The sequence below is a fragment of the Mustela erminea genome, chromosome 1 (assembly GCF_009829155.1).
Source record: "Mustela erminea isolate mMusErm1 chromosome 1, mMusErm1.Pri, whole genome shotgun sequence".
Lineage (NCBI taxonomy): Eukaryota > Metazoa > Chordata > Mammalia > Carnivora > Mustelidae > Mustela > Mustela erminea.
Genome location: NC_045614.1, coordinates 95,224,142 through 95,245,765, shown reverse-complemented (window position 1 = coordinate 95,245,765; position 21,624 = coordinate 95,224,142). Strand labels below are relative to the sequence as shown.

At 38.9% G+C, this 21,624-nt stretch overlaps 1 long non-coding RNA gene across 1 annotated transcript; it reads left to right on the top strand.

Moving 5' to 3' along the window:
• The first annotated feature begins 806 nt into the window (after window positions 1-806).
• Window positions 807-20,053, top strand: LOC116584949. Its single transcript, XR_004283394.1, has 4 exons — window positions 807-1,025; window positions 2,289-2,349; window positions 17,473-17,694; window positions 18,541-20,053. It is a non-coding gene; the product is annotated as an uncharacterized LOC116584949 (long non-coding RNA).
• Window positions 20,054-21,624: the final 1,571 nt, after the last annotated feature.

The following is a 21,624-nucleotide window of genomic DNA, read 5'->3' as shown; positions in this document are numbered from 1 at the left end:
GAATGGGTATATTCTAATTGCTTCCCCGTGATTCCAATGAACAGTCAAGTCGCCACGGGCTCTCTACCAGATTGCTTGGTCCCAGATCATTCCGCCGTGAGCGGCCGCTGCCACAAGAGGGAGCCAGCTTCTTGGAATAAAGGCTTCTCCAAGCCAGCTGGTCTTCACTGGGCAGGGACTCTGGAGATGCTGGGTGAACCCATAGGCACAGCACCTGGACCGGTTCTTCAGTTTCCCTCCCACTTGCTCTCCCAGCCAAGGTGTCCCCCAGTCTGAGTCACTACTGCGGATCTGTCTGCTAAGTTGCTCTGTAATTATCTCTTTCATCTGCTGTATCTTTCCATCTTCCTTCTACGAACATAAGGTCTTCCCCACCACAGCAGGGTGGAAAGGTACAAAGACTGGGAGCAAGATTGAGGTCCAGGCCCCAGCTCTGCTACTTACTGGTTAAGGGCTCTTTAACAGATCACATAACTGCTCTCAGCCTCCTCACTGGTGTGAGGTGGTACCAATCTCATCACCATGTCAAGGAAGGACAACTTGTGATGATATACTTAAAGCAGTACACAGGAGATGCTCATAATAAGGTAAAGAAGTAGGTGCTCAGGAGATCATGGTTCATTCCCCACCTCCCCCCACCCCCCCGCCCTACAGATATATATTGGAGGTAATGTGATACGCCTAGTATATTAGTTGCCCAACTTGGCAGCACCACCGGATCACCTAAGGAGCTTATGGATATATCCTATTTCTTGATCCTCTCTCCCAGGGATTCTGATTCTGTAGGTCTGGGATGAGGCCAAGGATTATGGATTATGACGTTTTCAAAAGTTCTCCAGGTGATTCTGAGCAGCCAGTCTGATACTGGTTTTGTGGGTTGTTTGGGAACCATTGATGTGTGGAAGGAACAAGGGATTTGGAATCAGGAGTCCTGGACTTAACTTCTTGCTTTGTTGTTGACTTAACTTCTCTGAGCCTCAGTGGTGCGATTTGTTCCAGGACAAACAAGACAGCCTGCTCAGGAGGTGGTGATGCCCGTAACGTAGAATAAGGGCGGTGGTTATGGTTTTTCCCTTCCTCACCCACTCTCTATGCTCCCTCTTTCCTAATTCCCAGAGCTACCTACTGTTTCTAGCACAGGTCATTCTATTTCATCTCCCAACCACTGTCTAGTCCTATCTTGCCACTTGGGCTTTCCTCTGCTCCTTTTTCCCTCTGTCCCTCCTCTATCAGAGCTGGGCCAGCTAAACCGATAGCCCCACACTCCCCGTGGACTTCAGATTAGATTCTCTTTGGTGTCCCATTGCTCTATTGTTTCTGATTCAATGTTTTTGACTGAGCAAGGAGTTTACCATTAGACGAGTTCAAATAAGGCCCTTCCCTATCCCCTCACCCCTCCTCCTGTCCTACCCCAAGGAGCCAGACTTAGCTGACAGTTCTTCTTGGGGAAGGATGGGTGCCAGAGGAGTGAGGAGAAGGGAAGTTCTGTGTGGGGAAGAGCAAAGAAGACAATCCCATCCTCCTTTGTAATAATGGGCTTCTGACCTGAAACAAATTTACTTTATAGTAAAACATCAAGAGAAAAGCTAACAGACAAATGACTAATATCTTAATAGGTATCACACATAAATGATATTAAAGCAAGTTTGGAGTTTTGATTAATATCATGGACTAACCATTGGACTGAGACAGTAATTATAACTTAAAGTGGTTGCAGATTTGTCTAACCAAGAGTGAACAGAAAAATCAGGGGCCTGCAGTTGTTGTCCTCTAGTCTCAAAGAATATTTACACACACTGACCAAATTTTAAAGTGATGAGAAAAGGCCCAAGATAAAATTGAATTACAGTCATGCCTATTCATTGGACTGGTCTTTTCCAGTATTCTGTAACCTTTAAATTTTTAATATATCATGGAATAATTTTTTATGTCATTACATAAAAATATTCCTCAATCTTTTAAAAGACTGCATAGGATTCCATCGTGTGACTATATTATATTTAATCAATTCCAGATCAACATATGTTTAGTTGTCAATGTCTTTTATTAGAAAGAACAATGATCTCTTAGGACATTAATCTTTTCCCACTTGTTTCATTATTTCCTTAGGAAAAACTCCCTGAAGTGAAATATGTAGTATAAACATAAAAAAAAGAACTTAAAATTTTGATCATATTGTTCTCTCAAAAAGTTAGATCAGCTTATACATTTGCTAAAAAAATTACGCTTGTTGATAATTTTCCATAGCCTTGAAAACTAAGGATTATCAATATTCTTATTACTTTCAGGAGAGAATAGACAGACATGATGTCCCATTTTAACTTGGAATGCTTTGGTTATTGTCCCCCAGTGAGTACCTTTTCTTGTATTTGTGGACATTTTTATTTCTTCTCCTTTGGTTTGCTTGTTCATGGTGGTGAGTAAAATTTTTATCAGATTAATAATTCCATTACAAGATTGTGTTTCTAATATCTTCTTTTAGTGAAATTAATGTCAGATTGGTGGGCAGAGGTCTTTACCCTCCAATTAAAAAGATTAATGCCTCCAATTACAGTTTCAGATTAGATACTTTTCAAATTCTTATCTTCTGTGCAACTTGAGGTTTTATGGTGTTTCTGTTTTTGTTTTTAAAGATGAGTTTGAGTGTAGCATGAAGCTTATTTAGAAAGAAGTAAGTTTGTGAATGTGGCCTCGAGTGGGGGCAGGTGCTGCTTACCTTGTTACCTCTCCACAGGACTCTCTCATGGATTCTGGAAGTCCAGGCATTCGGATCTATTTGAAACAAGCTTGGGAGATGTTTAGAAAGACTAAAGTGGGGTTGTTAATGAGACTGAACTTATTTATTTATTTTTTTTAACAGGACCGTTAAATTGAAATGTTATTAAGCATATGCAGATGGATTCTATGATCAGTTTTCTCTTCACCAAGGAGCTAGTTCAAAGTCTCCTCCTGGGAGGATGACTAGAATGGTGGTTTCTGGTCTGTTGGCAGCAACCAGGTTTCTGGAGACCAGCTCTGTGTGTCTCCGCATCTCTTGCTGTCTTCTGGCACATCCTTACGTGAGGGGGTCGTTGTAACACCTGTGCAGACATTTCCAGCTCTTTCCATCATGTTTCAGTTTGGTGTAGGGGCCCAGTGTAATCATGAGGGTAAAGCTCAGGATTTTCCTTCCTTCCAGTATGTTTTGCAAAATACAGTGCAGGAGCTGAATCCATAGGTACTTTTTGAAGTTAACTTCTATGTAGAAAATGTTTATTGAGGTGCCTGGGTGCCTCAGTCAGTTGAGCTACTGGCTTGGCTCAGGTAATGATCCTGGAGTCCAGGGATGGAGTCCCCCATCAGGCTCCCTCCTCAGTGGGGAGTCTGTTTTCCTTTGACCCTACCCCCTCTTGTGTTCTCTCTCATTATCTCTCCCTCAAATAAATAAATAAAATCTTAAAAAAAAAAGAGTTTATTGAAAGTGAAGTAATGAAAATGTGCTGATTTGAAGCCCATGTATATATTATTAATACTTAAGGGTAACCATAGCGATTGTTTAAACATTAAACCAACAAAAAATATTTTTGGAGAAGAATTTTTTCATTGACATAAATTATATAGAATTGTACATGATAATACTTAAAAACAGGCTGATTTTGAATAGATTTTATTATTGCTTTTAAATTTTCTACAGACAGTGCTTCTCTAATGCTTTGGTACCATATAAGCTCCCAAGTTTGGCTTCCACATTCAGGAAAACATAAGGAATGAGGATCCAAATTTCTGTCATCGAGTGCAATATGGCTCAAAGTAGAACTTACACTCAGTTGTTAAAGAACAGACAAACTTGCTTTCTTAAACATCAGAGTGTGTGACTGGAAACTTGTCAGTAACTTGTTATTCCGGAAACTGCTTCTTGGTGCTGTGGTGTCCTTCCGTCTCATCTCAGAAGAACCCTGGGCCTTCTTCCCATATGGTACACTTTCTGTTGCATGGATAGAAGAGATTTTAAACTTCTAATTTGGAAAGAAGAATCACTTTGTGAATAGGATCCACACTGAACACTGATGTTTTCCCCGGGGCAGAAGTGAAGCTGTGAACCCTCAGTGTACAACCTGCTGGAGTTTAAGGGACGTCCATGCTCAATGGCAAGTGTCTTGGAGGACCCTTTCATCTTCACTTCCCTCTCCCTATTCAACACGTTCTACGCTCTCATCTGCTTTGGCACTTCCTGGCCTTAGACTATTATTCTAGGAGGCTGAAGGGGCAGGTAGGCCACTGCCTGCAAAAGTCTTCTTTCTGAAAAGCACTGATCTGAATGTCTGTGACAGCGAGGGAAGGCCTGCTGCTGTGGAGTAGGGGCTCTCTTGTAGGGCACAGAAATTCCTCTGAATAGTGAAATCTAGTGTGGCTTTGCAAATGACCCCTGCTGAGTGAATCGTCAATCAGGATGCCTCCTCAGTGGTGTTTCAACTTGCAATTATCTCCGAAGTCCTCAGGGGGAGGCACAGTTAGTGTGGTCCCTCATTGGGCCGATAACGCTCCAAACCCTCCCTGGGGATGTGGTACCCATGCCAAGAAGGTGCTGCAGCAATTAAAGAAGGTTTTCTCCCTGAGCTCTGGGGTATATTTATCTTTAAGCTAATGGTACGGTTGGTGCTTTCTTTTGCCAAGCTTCAGAACAACTGGGCCTCCTATTCCTTCACCGCCTCACAGTGAAAGCAGAGTTCAGACCATCTTCCTTCTGGTGAGCTGGGAAGAGCGCTCACTGAATATCCATTAGCTTCAGTGAGTCAGCCTCATTTCAAAGGCATCTTGTCGACCCATCTCTGGTCCTGCCGAAGCTGTGACCTAGAAGAGGCAGGCCCTGGGCCTTTTGTCCCCAAGGACTGGTGGGAGGGGGGCTGGGCCACCTGGAGGATGCCCTGCCGGACGCCCTGCCGGACAATGGGGAGCATTGACGAAGTGCTCGCATTTATTGGTTGAGCGGCCATATCAGTCATTCATTCACAGGCACAAGGTCTAAATTGCAGAACCAATTAACAGCACTAATAGCCCTTGCCTGAATTAATCTTTGAGACAAAAGGGAGGAGAAGTGGAAGTGCTATTAGCAAATCAAGCTGTACCATCCCTGCTTTATTGCGGAAATCTCAATGTCTGTATGTGGCTATTGTGCTCTGACTGCAATTACAGCCCTCATTTAAAAATGATTAAGTGGTTATAATTATTTTTCAATTAAAACTTGTATCTTCCATTTATGCAACATTTCAGACTTCAATTAAACTTCTTTTTAAAAGTGCCACCGAACCAAAAGATTCCTGTTTCCTCTTTTACCAGGAAGCCCTAAACTCAACCCAGACAGGATTTTGATTTCCAGACTTCAGGAATGATTTTGTGAAATTTAGACATTGTGTTGAGGGTTACCAAGCAACACAAAAATGTGTGGTGCCCACTGGCAGTGGCCAGCAGGACCATGAGTGTAGGGGGAAAGAGAAGGCTCCTGGAAATTTGGGAGTGCTGGGAAGAGAAGTGTTGTTCTTGCCAGTGGAAGGTGGCATTCCTAGAGGAGTTGACTTCTGAGGCCATGTATGTAGATTAGCCCTCACCTTTGCTCATAGGACAGTCATGATTACTACAAGAAAACCACAACGTTTTGAGCAATTTAATTTATTTAAAAATTAGAGCAGTTTCAATGTTTTCCCTTTAAAACCTATCTTATTTCCCTTTAATGTGCTTTTTTTTTGAGGGGGAGAAGAAAGAATTGCTAGGAATTACCTATAAACCACAGCCTATTTTATCTTGCTGCTGCTTCTGATTATGGAATCAGAGCGTATTCTTGGCATATGACCCTTGTGTGTGTGGTGGTGGAAAAAAGGGTTCAGGACCTCTGGGGTCTAGCGGTTCCAACCTAGATGGTTTGGTAGAGCCCTGCTTATCACCTTTAGTGAGAACCAGAGCTCTAAAAAGCAATTTTTGGCTCCAGAGAGGCAGTGGAAAGGGTTAGTTGTTGCCCAGTTTTAATTGGATATTCTGAGTTAATAACTTCAGTTTTATTCTGTGTTCTTGAAGGCACACATGCCCCATGCAAGAGATTTTCAACTCACACAATGAAAAGAAACCATTTATAATTCTTGTTCCTTAGTAATAAAGTATTGGTTTCTCTGACCTAATTCTGACTCTGGTGAGGAGGTAAATTTTGTCTCAAGAAATGGAAGGCAACAACAGTAATGAAATCTGGGGCCTGGGCTGTGGACCAGACCCTGCCCACGAAACTCAGACAAAACTGGTTGTCTCTGCAAGGAAGAGATACACTATTGTAATATATTTTTTCCCTTTAAAAAGATATCATCTGGTATTGTTGATACCTCCAAAGTTTCTTAAGTTTTTGTTTATAGAATAATATGTTAATTGTAACAAATAGAAGATTTGGGAAACATACAGGCAAAAAAACCCCATATCAAATCAAATTACCTCTAACCATTGTTAAGAGTTTCATGCAATATTTCCTAGTGTTACGAAAGTTATTGCTAGTTCAAGTTAGACGGCAATATCCCTATGAACATTTTATTGGTCCATAGCTGCAGGGAAGATGGGCTGTGTGATCCTCCTCTGTGAAGGTTTTATCTTTGGGGTCCTGGGATAGGACCAAGGAATTTACTGAACCCTCTGCTTTTGTGCCCAGGGCAAAGAAACCTTTGAGAACTTCTTGATTCAGGGGAGAACAAGGAGTTGTGGTTGGTGCAGACCAGCATCAGAAACAAAATGGTGGTCAAGACCTTATAGCAAGTGAGTGGCTGGCTCAGAAACTTCAAGATTTTTTTTTTTTTTTAAACACGGGTTAACAGTAGAGCAAAGAGGGACTATGAAGACTAGGTGAAGCCAGAACATTTGGAAGTATAATTTTCCCAATTAATGTTTTGTTACAGCTGAATTCTATTTTTGGGTTTTAGATGTTTATCTAAATACCCTTTAATATGTCCCTACAGTTTCCTACTGAACTGACCACTTCATGTCAGTTATTTTATATAGTTTATATATATGGGATGCCTGAAAGCCTCAGTCAGTTAAGTATCTGTCTTCCACACACGTCATGATCCCAAGGTCCTGGGACTAAGTCCTGCATCTAGCTCCTTGTTCTGTGGGGAGACTACTTCTCTGTCTGCCTGCCACTCTCCCTGGTTGTGCGCTCTCTCTCTCTGACAAATAAATAAATAAATAAATAAATAAAATCTTTAAAAATATATGTATAGTTTATATAACATACCTATGATGTAGATGTTATAAAACTAAATTTCCAGATGAGATTAAAGAAATTGTTCAGAGAGGCTAAAAATTTTGCTCCTGGTCACACAGCTAATAAGTGACAGAGTTGGATTTACTAGTCCATCTTGGCACCAGTACCATTCTTTCTTAGTTATAATGGCCTTATGGAAAAATCTGATCTCACGTAAGGCATGGACCTGGCTCTTTGGCCCCTTTACCAGCCCACAGTCCCACCCTCTTCCCACCCACCCACCTTGCTCCTCTTCTTCAAAAGAATCATTGATTTTCTTGGCTCTTTACTCTTCCAAGTGAATTTAAGGATGAACTTGTCACATTCCATAAATAAAGCCCCTGTTGGGATATTGATTGGAATTACATTAAATTTATAGGTTACTTTGGGGAAGACTTGACATCTTTATGAGATTAAGTCTTCCTATCTATGAATGTGGAGTATCTCTGTTTATTCAGGCCTGCTTTAATTTACTTCAATAATATTTTATAATTGTTTTTTCATAAAGTACATCTACTTATCCCAAGATTCCTTACAGAGTTTAATATTTTGGTATCATGAATGGAACCTTTTCCTATCATCTCTTCTATTTGATTATTACAATTGTATGGAATTTCAATTGATTTTTGTATATAAATCTTGTCTCTAGCAAGCTTGCTGAATTCTCTTATTTGCAAATAAAGACAGTTTTGTTTCTTTTTTTAAAAAAATATTTTATTTATTTATTTGTCAGAGAGAGAGAGAGAGAGAGAGAGAGAGCACAAGCTGGGGGAGTGGCAGGCAGAGGGAGAAGAGGACCCCCATTGAGCAAGGAGCCTGATGTGGGGCTCAATCCTAAGACCCTGGGACCTTGACCTGCACCAAAGGCAGACCCTTAACCGACTGAGCCACCCAGGCATCACAAGACAGCTTTGCTTCTTCATCTCAGTTCTTACGCTTGTGTTAGAATTGAATTGCTATATTCAATACAATGTGGGTATGTGCAATGATGTAACTGTTCATGCCTTGTTCTTGATTTTAAAGGGACAACCTCTAATATTTCACTATTAAGAATATATATTTTTTTAGGTTTTGATAAATGCTCTATCTCAGATTAAAGGAAATATTTTGTTTCTATTTTATTAGAAGTTATTTTTAGAACTGAATAAGTATTGAGTGCCTTCAAATCTTTTTTTGCCTTTACTGAGATGATTGCATAGTTTTTCATGAATCTGGTATTGGGGTATGTATATTGTATTAACAGATTTCCTTGCATTCCTAGGGTATACCCTGTCTTATCATAATATAGTGTTGTATTCAATTTAATTCTATTTTGCCTAAGAATTTTCCATCTGGTTTTATAAATGAGACTGATCTATAATCTCCTCTCTTCCTTCATACTGAGAGTATTCTTACCCTGCTTCATAATTTAACTTCCATCATTCTATGTTTTTTCCCATTCTCTGAGACAGTTTATTTCTGAGGAATATTGTTTACACAGTACATATTTTTGAATACTCACTATATGCCAGGCCCTCTTCTAGTCCTAGGGACATGGTAACAGACAAGTTAAAGTCTCACTTCACACATTCCTTAACATTTGGACCACATGCCCCTGGCTCCGGGTCTTTGGGAGTAGGGGGAAGCCTTTCATCTTCCAATTCAATTTTTTTTATGGGTTTTGGTCTCTTCTTGTTTCCTATTCTTCAATTTTTTTCTTTTTAGATTCTTCCTAGGAAATTTCTAATATATCTGTTTACCCATATATTGAATTGAATTATTTATAATATTAAATTATAATTTTTAGCTGATTATAGATGTAAGTTTGTCTTTTCCCCCCTCTGCAATACAGCTTATTTCTGCCTTTTCATTTGTGCTCTGTCTGGTTAAGGTTCTGGTTAAAAGTGTATCTATTTTAGTATTATTAAACTAATTTGATAAGTTTTTGCAAGGAACCATCTTTTAGTTCCTAATTTCTGCCCTTAACTTTACTATTTTCTCCTATTTCTTTCTAAAACAATTTTTGCTTCTAGCTTCTTTATATAACCACATAACTAATTTATTTCTAATCCATCCATTAAAAATGCATTTCTCTAAATATCATTCCCTCTGAAAAGAATCAGGGCTTCTTGAAGAATGGCTGAGTCCAGATCTGGGGCAGAAAATGTACAAAATTAGCTTGGAACATCTGTCACAATAGATAACAAAGACACTATCAAAGACTACCAGGGTCATAACAATAGGACCCTGAAGCTTAATTAAAGGGGTTCATTCCTACTGGCCAAAGATGGGACAATACGCTATCAAAAAGAAAAATATCGGCGGTGGATTGAAATACATCATGTATATTAAAATCCATGAACTCATAATGATGTTAAAAATATCTTCCATGGTAATCTTTGATATTAGGATATCAACTCGTTATTCTGAAAACCCTTTAAAAAGGGAAGGTATCAGTATTTATCCTGCCTTTCCTATAAAAACTATTCCTCAGTGTAACTAAATAATTGATGAGGGAAAGCTCTTTTTAGAATAATTATAGTTAATAAAGAGTGACATAATCTCAAGGAGATCATCATTTTCCAGATCTTGACGGTCAAATAGAGGGGGGCAATGACACTGAGTGGCTTCCAGAGTATCCTGAATTGAAGAGCTGGGAGCACACATATCCATCTATGATGTGTTTTTGCCCCAAATCTAAACTTCAGTTGAATTAGTGCTCAACATGTAACTATTTTATAGTTTATAGGCAGTTCAGGCAACCAAAGAACATGGTAAATGACCCCATGGAGAAAGAATCAAAATCCAGACTGTGTGAAATTCTGCATAAAAAACACCAGACTTCACTGAGAAATGATTAGCAAGAAGAGAGAGAGAGCTGAATTTATAGATTAAGATACCTACGAGGAACATGTAATATAACATATGGACAAAATATAAAGACCTTGCTTAAAATCATGTTTCGAACTAACTAGCTACCTAATTATATAATATATAATAATATAAAAGATTATTAAGGAATTATTAGTTTTCAGTATGATGATGGAATTGTGGTTTGCTTAAAAGAAAGAGATGCTTTTAGAGATTCAGACTGAAGGATTTATGGATGGAATGAGATGATATATTTTGCTTCAAAGTAATCTCGATTGCTAAATGTGAATAATGGTTAAAGTTGGATAATGGATAAAGTTGGATAGTAGGAATTCATCATACTCCTCTTATTTGTGTTTTAATTTTTCCATAATGAAAAAGAATGCATCTCAAACTTTAAATTTGCTGTCAAGTAGTACTTCAGCTTCTTCGTACTAGTTTTCCAGGTAGCACTTTCATTGTTTTTGGTTCTAAACAGTTCTCAGTTTCTATTACAATTTAAACAATGAATTAATTATATATATATATGTATATATGTGAGTTTTAAAGATATAACACTTATTTTATATTTCATCATCTTGTTATTATTTGTTCCTAATTTAATTATGTTATATCAAGAAATGTTGCGTTTTATATAGGTTTTATTCTTTGAGATTATTTGAGACTTCTCTTGTAACCTAATATAAAGTTAAGGTCAATTTTTAAAAAATTATTTAAAAATAAATGTTGCATTTGGATTCGTAAAGAGAATATTATTTCTTTTGTGGAATCAGAATTTTCCTTTTATCTATTAGAGCAACTTGCTAATTGGGTTGTTTTTTATTTTTATAATTTTTAAAATTTGCTTGATCTATTGTTTTTTGATAGAGTCATCTTAACATTTCCTACTGTGATTATAAATTCTTTAGTTTTTTTGGTAATTTTATAACTTTTTACTTTAGACATATTGAGGCTATGTTCATTTTTACTTGATTTGTTCTTTGAGCTTATTCTGGTTATCAATCACTATAAAACAGAGCACGCTTAGTGGCATAACATAAGAACCATTTTTATTATGTTCATGGATTCTGTGTCTGGAATCTGAAGGGGGAACTTTGGGGGTGGGTTGTCCTTGCTCACAACCTGTGGAGCTCCAGTAGTGAGGACACAAAGGGGTGGGGTTGACTCCAGTGGCTGAGTGCTGGAATCACCTGGAGGCTTCTTCATTGGCTGTGGGTAATGTCTGGGCACCTACACATGGCCCCTCTAGGAGCATGGCCTTCTCATAGCATGGCCTTCAGTTGGGTTCTGAGAGGGAGTTCCCCAAGGGGGAGTTTTTGAAGAGCAAACATTCCAAGAGGCCAGGATGAAAACTGCAAGGATTCCTCTGACCCTCAAAAGTCTCATAGAGTCACTTCTGTTGGGTCTTACTGGTTTCAACTCAGTGACTAAAGCCAACTCAGATTTAAGGGCAGAAAAATCAGCCTCTACCTCTTGATAAGGAGTGTCAGGGTCATACTGAAAAAGAACATGTAGGATGGGAGGTATTTTTGCAGCCAGCTTTGGAAAATCTGCCTTAGAGCCCATATTATTAGATGCATATTTGCTGCCTTTATTATCACACATTTTTTTGTTTGACTGTTCCTTTTATTATTATATTGCTCCTCCTTACTTTTGTTCATCTTAAAAATTTTTTTGATGCAATTAAAACTGCTTGCCTTTGTTTTCTTTTTGGTAATATTTTTATGCTGTATCTTTTTTGATTCCTTTACTTTTCATCTTTCTTGTGGTTTCACTTTGTTTTGGTCTTTAGAAAGTTTTATAGTCTCCATCAATTAATTGGTAAAGGTAATGATATAATTTGTTTACATGTATTGTGATTCCCAATATATTGGAGTTAATTTCATTATCTTAGGCAAATGCCTGGCATGTAGTAGATCCTCAATGTTAACTCCTACCACCTACTTCTGTGACTATTATTTCTGAGTTCCATACCAGAGCTCTCAGTCATGAAACTAGAGAGAAACACTTCCTCATCTTCTACTTACTCATTTCCCAAACATCTCTACTGAAATATGCTCTGTCTGTATCTCTGTAATTTAAGACTATTCTTCTGAGACTTTCAAGGCTTTCTGGCATCTGTCTGGAGGAAGACAATTTCTTTTCTAGACCATAACTAGGGGGAATTTTAAGCACAGGCTCAATTTCATATGCTATGATTAAGGAAATCAGTTTAGAATCACTTTCCCAATCACTAGCTGTTTGATTTTGGACAAGTTACTGAACCTTTCAGAAGCTCAGGTTTTACATCTGGAAGATGACCATGCCAAGTGTAGTGAGAATTAAATGAAGTAATGCAAAGTGCTCAGCACAGTGATTTCAAGGGAAGGTACAGTTATTAGTCTCATTTCCAGGGATACTCTCTGAAAGCCAACTCCAAGTCAGTCCCTAAACTGAGCCACAGGTATTGTACCCAAGCACCTAGTGGGTGGGCAGCAAAGCAAGCCTAGTGGGCAGGGGAGCAAGTCTCCCCTACCATCTCCCACTTGGGGATACACACCTTGGCAGGGTTCCTCCTCTCCTGACCTGGAAGTAGACATTACCATCTTAGTTTCATGGCACAAACTTGATCCAAACAGCATTCCCAGCAGTGGATCCATTTAGGCTGTGAGCTGCTTAGCATGAGGTCTCTAATAACCTTCTTTGAAGGTGGGGTTGGTGACTCAGCTGTGTGTAAGTACCTCTATAGGTGGTAGAAGAGCCAACATATTGCTTTAAAATCACCACTTTGTTCTTTCTGCCTTCAGATGCTAGCGAGTTTCTTGTCCTAGGCTGGGCACTGAGTTACCACCTCCAACAGCCCCTCCTTAGTGGAGGGAAGCCCTATTAAATGCTGGACATATTGCAGGTGGTTAGAAATTCTTTGTCAGATGAACAAATGAATAAATGAATAAAAATCCTCCCCCAGACACTCATGTCCCATGCTCTTTGGGCTTTTCCCTGCCTGATTTTACCTGCTGCTCCATTTCAACTTGAACCTTATGCTGTAACCAACCTGATCTTTTTCCCTACCAGAGTGCTCTTTTTCCTGCCATTATCCATGTTTCTTATGCTGTTAGCTCTGCTTGAGATACCCTCTCCATTTTCCACAAACATAAATATATTTTCCCCACCAATACTGATTGCCCCTCCTACCCTCCCATAAAATTTTCTTTGAATATTCAGGATATCACAGACCACCAGTTTTCCTTTTTTATGGCTATTTATCTTTATTTGCCTTTCCAAGTAAAATGGCAACCTCCTTGATTAAGAACATATAGTATTAGTTTTGTGCATTCTTCTCCAACCTATGCAGTGAATGGCTAATAACAGGCAAGTGATAAATGATGATTGAATATACTTTGCAGTTTCTACCACTCAGCAGCTGGGGGGACTAGGTCAGACTATGCAGTGTTTCCAAGGCTATATGCCCAATTATAAAACAGAGATAATAATATCTACCTTGCAATATTTTGACAATTAATTGAGATGAAATATGTAAAGAATTTAGCACTATCATTGCATTTGTTACATTAGGTACTCAGGGACCAGGCTGACAGATGTTCATCTTGACATGTGCTTCCCTGATCACCTTGGAAGGGGGAAAAGAATGTAGTAAATTATGCATTGATTCTTAGAGCTTGTGCCTGAAGTGACAGATCACTTCCACTCACATTTCATTGGGCTAAGAAAGTAACATGGTCATGCCTAACTTCAGGAGTAAGTGCAATCCTACTGGAAGCCTGCCCAGGTTCCCTTATCTGAAAAGAGGTAATGATAATGGTTTTACCTATGTGATAGAATTGTCATGAAAACTGAATAAAGAATGCATGTTAAATCCTTACAAATGTGCCCAGCACACAGCTAAGTGCTTATTGAATATTAGCAGTTAAAATTCTTCCTATGGGATGAGCCATTTGATATATGCAATTATGTGGACTCATTTACATATTTCAAAAACTTGACTGAGTGCCTGCTAAATATTAGACCATGTGCTACATGGTGGGGATTGTGGAAATGGATGACCTAAGTGCTGCTATAAAGTAAGGATGCGTTGAAAACTCTTTGAGTTCTGATTCAAATCTTGACTTATACTAAGAAGTACCAAGTAGGATCCTGAAATATTACAAAGAACATGGGGTCTATCTACCAACTGGGCTTATTTTAGGTCACTAATATATTTGATGTATTATCAAATTTTGATGGCAGTTGTGAAATTTATTTGTTGTGTTTTAAATTAGCCAGATATTTGTCTCATGTTTTACCCACTGCCTGAACTTCTCTTGTGGCATCCTAACAGTATGTAACAATAAAGTTTTCTGGTTATGTGGTTGAGGGGCCTGAAGACTGTATTGCTATGTCCCCACAAAGTAATCAGTCCAAGGGCTGATTTTTGGGGAGGAAAACTAATCATCTTATAACCACTAGAGGTCAGTAGCAACTCATTGATGCAATAAAACAATCTTCTACTTTGATGGAGTGGGATTTATCACCAAGACCTAAGGATAGTCTACATTTGCAAATCAATATACGTGATACATCACGTTACTGGAATGGAAGATAAAATCAGGTGATCATCTCAGATGCAGAAAATGAATTTGACAAAATTTAACATCCTTTCATAATAAAACAAAAAATTATGTGTAGAAGAAATGTACCTCAACATAATAAAGACCATATTTGATATGGCCACAGCTAACATTATACGCAGTGGTGACAAGCTATAAGCTTTTCCTCTAAGATCAGGAATAAGACAAATGTGCCCACTCTCACAACTCCTATTCATTGTAGTACTGGAAGTTCTAGCCAGAGCAATCAGACAAGAAAAAGAAATAAATTACCTAATCATAAAGGAAGAAGTAAAATTTCTTTTGCTAGAGTGATTTTGTCTCGAGTCAAAGTTTTATGGGACAGCTTGAACTGAATAACTGAATAAAGTTGGGGCATACAACTTAGCCACTTTGACCTGACATGGGCAATAATGACTGGCATTATTTGTTCCAGATCCCTTCACTGGGTTGGCTAAGGTTTTATTAGAGCTGCATTGACTTCTCCTTCTGCCAAATCCTACTTCCTGCCTTTGAATCCTTCTATTTTGATTGAAAAACATTTTTGTACCTCAACTCATCTCAGCTGTCTGTTTCTGTACAATCCAACTAGTAACATTTTGCCTTAATCTTTAAATCTACTAGTTGTTTTATAATTCCAGGCCTTACCACAATTTCAAGAAAATAATATTTTTAGCAAATATCAAAATAACTGAAGATTTACAGAAAATAAAAGTATAGTGACCTTCTTGGCTTATTGCTTCTGCCCTTCTTTAAGTCTGTCAACTAGCACCATTAACTTGGCCCCAGTTAGAAGTCTGAGCCCAGTCCTTGTATTTCAGATCTAAGTAACTATGTTTTCATATTTATGTATGCCTAAGCCCCCACTTTGTTTCTTGTGTCCAGTGACTGCTCAGTTTTGTGTCCCATATGGGTTGTTTACCCAAGTGGTCTGGGCTGCTGTTTTAAATCACAAAGCACAGAGAAGAATTCACCAGCTTCATATAGGTTTTCTTGTTTGCTGTCCCTGTTCTCTTCTATCTCTGCCTACACTGGCACATAATTTTCCATAATGTGATACTCCATTTTCATATAACCTAGAAGTGGTTCTATTTTTCCTTTGTATGGCCTCTTCTTTCCTTTTCCTCCTCCTCTCCACATCTTCCTCCTCCTCCTCTTTTTTCTTCCTGCAACTGTTGACTCCTTCTCCATGTCAGGAGCTCACACTTAGGCAAAGAGATAAAAGACACGGTCCTTTTTTTTCAGAGCACTCCCAGTCTACCAGGGGGAATCCAGGAAAATAAATATGTGATCTCCAAGTGAATTAGTGCTCAGCACATATTAGCATGGGCCAATCTCCATCTGGAGATGGAGAAGTGAGTCTTGGTGTGGACTGTTAGAGGATGGAAGTATGGTCATGTTCACTTCTGGATTCTTGGCTACATTTGTACTTGAAGTTTTGGGGAGTTTAACCTTCAGGTAAGTGAAAAGCAAACAATTATTTTTTATATAAATGACTGCTTCTGATGTGTTTGAAGAGTATTTTTAAAAGTCTTATTCAAAAATACATAAAATAGTCACTCAATACAAAATTTTCATCTGAAATCTTATCTCTGCATTATTAATTTGCCTTACAAACCATTTCATTCCAGGTGACAGAAAAACTAAGTTCATCCTAAGTTTGACTACATCATCTGAAAAATCCTCAGAAGAGCTGTGGCCATCCAGGAAGTTTAGGAGTACATTGAAGGTCTCCATATTTCCCTTTGGCTATTTAGTACATACATGCATATTTACTCATCACACATGAAACTCTACATTTTTAAAAGAGTACTGATATTTGTCAGTCAAAGCACTGTTCATTAAAAAGGGGCCATTTTTCAAACCTAAGATTTCATGGCTTGGGGTATATTCTGAGGATGCCTCAAAGCACCAGCATTCTTTCTGCTCTCTGATGGTGTGTTTTCCACTCTCCTGACTGTGGTTGCTGGATGCTACCATGCCATTCCCAGAAAACTCTAGATCATGGTAATATCAGACCTTTGCCATGTATCAGATATTTAGCTTAATTTCCTCATTTTTCAGGGGAAATAATAAAAAACAGTGTGTTGATTACTAACCTGTCCCAAGAGTTTTACAAATGTCTGATAAGAGTAACACTTGAATGATTGATTCCTTGATAATGTATGTTTAAATCACTTTTAAGGCTATATTATTACTGATTTATTTTTTTCATCAATAATTTTGTTGACACAAACTAACCTTTACTGTTTAGAGTTAAGTAGAATTTATAAGTAGAAATAACATAAATTTTATCACAGTGTAATGTCCTAGAATTAACTAGCATTCATACTCAAGATCATCAATGGAAAAATATCTAAACAGTAGACAGCATCTGAAAAACTAGTTCTAGTTGACTTAAAGGAGGTCATGAATAATTTAGGTTTGTTCAAAGTTACACATCCCCCACTCCTCACTTACAATAAAACCAAACCAAATTGATGTTAGCTTTTGAAAAATAACACATCATCTAAAGTAAAATTGGTCAATCCCTGAGAAATTATGGAATGTTGAATTAGTTCTAAGTCCATCCTCTTGGTTATTGGCATTACCCACAAGTGAGAACATTTACCATCCTGAATCTTATGTGGGGAAATGATGGGGCTTGATCAGCTGCTGGCCAGTGCATGGGTGACTTCTCAGTCTCCACCAAAATAATGTTCTGAAACAAGTGTCTTGTTAAGTCATCAGCTAAAGTGCCCTTCACAGCCAGACGGTCAGGTCACAGTCCTGCCTGCTTTGCAGACATTTTGGTGTCAAATCATCAGGCCAAGGGATTGGCATGGATCGTCTAATTGATGTCCACATATTCAAGGAAATCAGGAAGGATGAAGAGATGTCTTCAGAAACATCACATGTCCAATGGCCTCTTGATCTGTAGTGCCTCAGGCAAGAAAGCTCCCAGGTGTGTCCACAGAGAAACTTATCTTCTGGAAATGCATGAAGACCCTATAAACAACCGTCCTGGTGAGCACTCCCACTTATTAGTTTTCCCTCATCACAAACACATATCCAAAACCTTGAGGAATTATGCTATTTCCTCACAAAGCCAAAACAAATCAAATACTCATCACATCCTCTGTTAATGTATTTGACATAAATTGCATTTAAGCAGACCTAGGGTGTGATCACATAGCTGTTTGATAGCAGCCATTTGTGCATACTGCTCACTTATGCTCTGGGTTTATTACGGATATTATTCTGCACCAAAAAGAATGAATCTTCCCATGTTGAGAAATTAACTTGGTCTTAACGGAGAAAGTCTAGAGGTCCCAAAACTGTACAATTAATTCAGCACTTCTGTCTCCAAGTGACTGTATTGCAACAGATTATGAAGTGTAATTATAGTTATAGAACATCAGAGCATTTGGCAAATTCAGTTAATTCTGTTAAGACGAGTCATTGAGAATTGGCTTTGGTTCCTGAATGAATTATTTGCACCTTCATTTGGTGCTTTGCCATCACATATACACATGTGAGGAGGCTTTAGGGGCTGGGTTTTGGTGGGGGTGCCAAATCTGAGAAGGAAAAGAGAATGGCCATGGATATATATGCTCTGTTTCTTGAACTCACTTACGAAGTCACTACTTTGGAGATAATTCTGCTGAAGCCCAGTATATTGCATCTCTGCTTCAGTTTACAGTTCAGATTAGCACATGGGGTTGCTTGGAGGATTTCGAATGAACAAAATGAAACACAGATACACAAGGGACCCAGTGCTGGGTAAAGAAAAGGAGTCTAAGAAGACTTGTCTTGCTCCTTGCCTTTCTGGCTAAAAGTTAACTTGTTTTCTTTCTGTGTCACTTTGTAAAGCATAGAGCTGACTGTAGAAATCACAGGAAGAATTGACCAGGCCAGATGAAACGCTTTGGGGAAGAACGCTCACTCAGTACCTACTGGAAGCACGTCAAGCAACAGACCATCTTCCTTTCCACCTCCTTTCCGCAGGGAAGAAAACCACAAAGCACCTGCTGGGAGGGATTAGATAGCTCAGTGGGAATTCCTCAGTGGAAGACTATGTTTTTTCAAATGTGTTTTCAAATATGTCTTATCTGAAAAGAGACCAGACTATGAAAGACCAGATTCGATGGGACTGGATTTAGGGTGTTCACAGCTCTGACATCCTGGGACCTAAGTGCTAAACTCCCTGGAAGGAGGAGGAGGAAGGGTCAATGAAGCTGTTTGCTAGGTTTATCTAGGGGAGTTGGAGCTGGAAGAAATCTACTACTCCATTGTCCCTAACCTACTCACGTGTCCCATTCTAACCAAGCATTTTCAAGATCAGAACCTTTAAACAAAACCAAACCCAAACATGCCATTTTTGTGGGTACAGCAAATACAAAAAGAAGTGTAGACGCTGACTTGCACTCTCCCTAAATTCTCTGGATTTTGTCTAGGATGGATGTAGCTGCTGACAGACATGATGGTGATGGTCTCTCAGATGGGCTCTTGTCAGATGGTGGCTGCTGGACTCTCCACCTTCAGAGACATCTGCATGACTTCCAGTGAAGCAGGGACACCACTTTGGGACCAAGGCTCACTTCTCTCATAATGTTTCTCTTCCCAGGGTAGTTATTCCAGGAGCTGGTACTCTTTTTTTCATTGTTTATTATATACCTAAGGCCCACCTAGTAGAAGCAGGGGTCTAAATGTCGTTGGTTTTATTATTTTATCTTCCTTACTAAGTTTGGTAAAACACTGGAAATTAATTATTCCTGTGTAAGTACTTGATGCCCAGTATAAAGTTGTTGCTTTTGCTTCTTGACCAACATAAACTAACAGCCCCTTGTTCTTCTTTATTTATAAGACATAATGATAATCACAAACACCTTTTAAACAAATTCATTTCATACTTCGGTAAGAAAGAAATTAGAAGAGCGATCTCTTTTTGAATTGGTCAGCCCCAGGGACTTCAGGTGTGAAGTTCCTGGAGAGGGAAATTTTCAAATGACTGGAAGAGTGTGAGCAAGTCTGAATGAAGGAGCTGTTATAGGAAATAGGAGAGAACCTAGCTGTTTGGGGGTTGACTGCAAAGGAGATAAAGCTAGAACGGCATGTTGAAGTCATATTCTGTACAATCCTGAGTTGGGTGAGGAGTGTGAACTGTTAAATGTAGTCCATTAAATAGATCCATGCACATTATCCATTACCATCTCACTTTCAACAACAGAATGCTGAGCCCTGCTGGAGAAGTTTTTATAACTTTGCAGTTATAACTAAAAATGCATTGTCTTTTATCTCATTAGTTTGGATATCCCAGCTTAGCTATCCTTCTAGGCGATGTCAGTCTGTTCCTCATGTATTTTCAATTGTAAATTATCTGTATCCCTATTAAAAACTCTTTCATTATGACCTTTGGAAATTTCTTATTTAGTAAGTCTGACAAAAGTTTAGCTATAAATGGTGAGAAAACATTTTAAAAAATCATAAGCAAAAAAACCCCTCTGATTTGCATTTGAGGCTGTTCACTTAAGGTGTAATGGAGAAGGGACTGGTAGTAAGGTTTGGGGGCAATATTTGAAGGAAGAAGAGGAAGGAGAGAGAAAATGGGGGTCTAGAGTCATGAACTACAATGGAAATGAAGGGGAGAGCATCAATGCAATGATGTTCCCAAGAATTGGATTATAGCTTGGATGTGAAGTTTGGAAAAACAGGTGCATCCTCCCAGGTTTTTGACTTGTGTGACTGGTGGACGATCATACTGTTAGGGAACCTAAGATGAGGTACAGTTTGGAAGGAAGATGATAAATTATTTCTGGGATATTTAGAGAAAGAATTGTCTTCAGAGTCTGCTTATATAAACATTTAAAAAATTATTTTTTAAAAATATTTTATTTATTCATTTGACAGACAGAGATCACAAGTAGGCAGAGAGAGAGAGGAGGAAGTAGGCTCTCTGCTGGGCAGAGAGCCCAATGCAGGACTCGATCCCAAGACCTGGGATCATGACCTGAGCTGAAGGCAGAGGCTTTAACCCACTGAGCCACCCAGGCACCCCTTAAAAAAATTCTTAATTTTGAAGACAAGCCTGCTACAGTTGCCAAAGTTGTTTTTAATATGAAACTTGCTTGCTTCATTGAGTTGTCTCTGCTTAAGCATTTCTTGTGACAGATGTGTTCCATGTCAATTATTCTCCAAAGTGGGCATTCCTCAACAATTTTTTTTTTTAAACTTCTAAATGCACCACCACAACTTGGAAGCTTTCTGGATTGATTTGGAAAGCATCAAGAGAATTAGAAGCAGAATAAGAAAGAAATTCCAGTCATCATTTGTTCACTTGTCAAATGTTCACCATATGTGGGCTTTTTGTCAGCTATTGTAATGTTGTTAGAACTCTAGAGGTGAAAGGAGGCCAGGAGCTCCCACAGAGGTAGGGAAGACTTTCAGTACAGCCTGATAGGTTGACAAATAGGACTAAGGCAGAGGCCTGTGGGAGAAGGAACCTCATCCAGCATCAGGGTAGGAAGGTTAAAGTGAATTATGAAGTAGCAACATCAATATTGTGGTGGCATGAATTATTCCCTTTATCTTTTTTTTTTTTAAGATTTTATTTATTTGCCTACCCACTTAAGCCCCCATGTTGCATCACCACTTCCTCATATCAGGGAGATTAACAGAGAGAGAGAGAGAGAGAGAGAGAGAGAGAGACTCTGAGAAAGGGAACCCAAGCAGGGTGAGTAGCAGAGGGAGAAACAGGGTCCCCCTGAGAAGGAAGCCCAATGTGGGCCTTGATTCTAGGACCCTGGGATCATGACCTGAACCTGGGCTGAAGGCAGACGCTTGCTTAACAACTGAACCACCCAGCACCCCTCCCTTTTTCTTTAAGTTATAGTCAATAGAACAGTCACAGTCCAGCCAAGGATCCTCTGCACAGCATACCAGGATGCCTGAGAGACA